General features: G+C 38.0%; 1 pseudogene; it reads right to left on the bottom strand.

The window, feature by feature from the left end:
* Positions 1–1,739: 1,739 nt before the first annotated feature.
* On the bottom strand, positions 1,740–3,127 carry LOC120861907 (annotated as a pseudogene).
* Positions 3,128–3,445: the final 318 nt, after the last annotated feature.

Genomic DNA, 3,445 nt, shown 5'->3' with positions numbered 1-3,445 from the left:
CCCTGAGCTTCAATATACAGGCAGCTCAAAGTTACTCCAAAACCATAGACATCTCATAACTCATTACTGGACACTTCATTGCACTCCAGAGAGAAGAAATCCAGCTCCACCCACCAGAACTCCGACACAAGCTTCCCTAACCAAGAAACCTTGACAAGCCACTGATACAACCCCACCCACAGCAAGGAAACTCCATAATAAAAACTCCACAAATTCCCAGAATATAGAAAGGCCACCCAAAACGCAGCAATAAAACCAAGATGAAGAGACAGAGGAATACCCGGTAGATAAAGGAACAGGAGAAATGCCCACCAAACCAAACAAAAGAGGAAGAGATAGGAAATCTACCTGAGAAAGAATTCTGAATAATGATAGTGAAAATGATCCAAAATCTTGACATCAAAATGGAATCACAGATAAATAGCCTGGAAAAGATGCAAGAAAGGTTTAACAAGGACCTAGAAGAAATAAAAAAGAGTCAATATACAATGAATAATGCAATAAATGACATCAGAAACACACTGGAGGCAACAAATAGTAGAATATCAGAGGCAGAAGATAAGATTAGTGAAATAGAAGATAGAATAGTAGAAATAAATGAATCAGAGAGGAAAAAAGAAAAACGAATTAAAAGAAATGAGGACAATCTCAGACCTCCAGGACAATATGAAACGCTCCAACATTCAAATTATAGGAGTCCCAGAAGAAGAAGACAAAAAGAAAGACCATGAGAAAATACTTGAGGAGATAATAGTGGAAAACTTCCCTAAAATGGGGAAGGAAATAATCACCCAAGTCCAAGAAACCCAGAGAGTTCCAAACAGGATAAACCCAAGGCGAAACACCCCAAGACACATATTAATCAAATTAACAAAGATCAAACACAAAGAACAAATATTAAAAGCAGCAAGGGAAAAACAACAAATAACACACAAGGGGATTCCCATAAGGATAACTGCAGATCTTTCAATAGAAATGCTTCAGGCCAGGAGGGAATGGCAAGACATACTTAAAGTGATGAAAGAAAACAACATACAGCCCAGATTACTGTATCCAGCAAGGATCTCATTCAAATATGAAGGAGAAATCAAAAGCTTTACAGACAAGCAAAAGCTGAGAGAATTCAGCACCACCAAACCAGCTCTTTAACAAATGCTAAAGGATATTTTCTAGACAGGAAACACAAAAAGGGTGTATAAACCCAAAGCCAAAACAATAAAGTAAATGGCAATGGGATCATACTTATCAATAATTACCTTAAATGTACATGGGTTGAATGCCCCAATCAAAAGGCAAAGACTGGCTGAATAGATACAGAAACAAGACCCCTATATATGCTGCCTACAAGAGGCCCACCTCAAAACAAGGGACACATACAGACTGAAAGTGAAGAGCTGGAAAAAGATATTCTGTGCAAATAGAGACCAAAAGAAAGCAGGAGTAGCAATACTCATATCAGATAAAATAGACTTTAAAACAAAGGCTGTGAAAAGAGACAAAGAAGGCCACTACATAATGATCAAAGGATCAATCCAAGAAGAAGATATAACAGTTATAAATATATATGCACCCAACATAAGAGCACTGCAATATGTAAGACAAATGCTAACAAGTATGAAAGGGGAAATTAACAATAACACATTAATAGTGGGAGACTTTAACACCCCACTCACATCTATAGACAGATCAACTAAACAGAAAATTAACAAAGAAACACAAACTTTATTTATTTTATTTTATTTTTTTGTCCTGTAAAATCATTTTATTTTCTGCAAGGTAAACATTTTTCTTAGGCATTGTTACCAGAACAACCTCTTTGTAGGGTTTTATAGTTTGGAATAACTATATATTTTTTTAAAAATTGTATTTATTTTGTAGAGTTGTAATACAAAAAATGATTTATAGGCTATATTTTTCAGGAAGAAGTTACTAGACTATATTCCTATTGAAGAAACTTTCTTATTTAAATCTATGATATGGAATGAAAAGATGATTAAAAAGTCTTCTGATCAAAAAGCTTGAGATCATCAAAGGAATGTTTAGTTTCCTCCACAGAGAGCCACCAGGATTTTTTCATAATCTCCTTTGGTTTCATCCAGGATGGCTTGACAGAGAGAGATGCCATACAACTTCTGATAGCATGCTTTGATGTCATTCATGTCGATTTCAGAGCAGGAAACCATAATCCTGATCAGTGTCTTATGACGAGTTCCAACACCCTTCATAGCCTGATGGAGCTTCTCAGCAAAGAACATTGGCTTGTTTGTAGCACACTTCACAATAACTGTGAGGCATTTCTTGATGTCACCTTTCAACTCCAGGTCCAGAACTTTGTTCATGTCATGCTTACTATACTTGGAATATTTCTGAAACACTCTGCGAAGACGGGGAGAGCTCCTGGTGGTAAGAATGGCAGTGAACACATTCACATCTGTCCCTTTTCTTCTTTCTCCTGCTTCATATATGGCCCTGGCATCTGAATCAGCCAAGTCGTCATTTACAGCAAGCTCCTCAGATCGGTCACCCTTAGCAAGAGAAAGCAAAGCCTTCTCATAATCTCCAGATGTGTCTGAGGCGATGTCTTTAGCCAGATCTCTCTTCAGTTCTTCTCTATAGACTCTGTTAATTTCTCTGATTTCTCTGTTAGTTCTTGATGCCAGAATTTCATTCAGAGTGTCTTCATCAGTCCCAAGGCCCTTCATGGCAGCACGGAGCTCTTTGGCATCAAACTGGGCTGGAGTTTTCAATAGAGCCAAAACAACTTCCTCAAGGTGACCGAGGAGGGCTTTCTTCAGAGCTTCATCCAGGGGCTTTCCTTTCTCCTGCAGATAGGCTGCTTTGATCTGCTGATGCTGTGCATTGTTTCTCTTAGAATTTCAATGATGGTTGCTTCATCCACACCTTTAACTGTGATTGCTTTATGCAAGGCCTCAACATCCGAGGATGGACTGAAGGTAGGATAGGGGCACACTGCTGACCCAGGACCACCTTTGGATCCTTTCACAGTTTTAATGTATTCCTGTTCTTCATTTTCAATAAACCAGGCCTGCTTGAGGAATTCAGATACCATTGCCATTTTTGAAGGATCTTTTTGTTGTTTTTGTTTCACCTCCCTACAGAGAACTAAAGAGAGTCTCCTCTGAATGGTTTGTGGTGAGAAACACAAACTTTAAATGATACAATAGACCAGTTAGACCTAATTGATATCTATAGAACATTTCACCCCAAAACAATGAATCTCACCTTTTTCTCAAGTGCTCACGGAACCTTCTCCAGGAGAGATCACATCCTGGGCCATAAATCTAACCTTGATAAATTTTTAAAAATTGAAATCATCCCAAGCATCTTTTCTGACCATAATGCACTAAGATTAGATCTCAATTACAGGAGAAAAACTATTAAAAATTCCAACATACGGAGGCTGAACAACACGCTTCTGAATAAC

The sequence above is a fragment of the Oryx dammah genome, unplaced genomic scaffold (genome assembly GCF_014754425.2).
Source record: "Oryx dammah isolate SB20612 unplaced genomic scaffold, SCBI_Odam_1.1 HiC_scaffold_3, whole genome shotgun sequence".
Taxonomy (NCBI): Eukaryota; Metazoa; Chordata; class Mammalia; order Artiodactyla; family Bovidae; genus Oryx; species Oryx dammah.
Note: the sequence above shows the minus strand (reverse complement) of the source record. Positions and strands in the feature narration are given on the sequence as shown.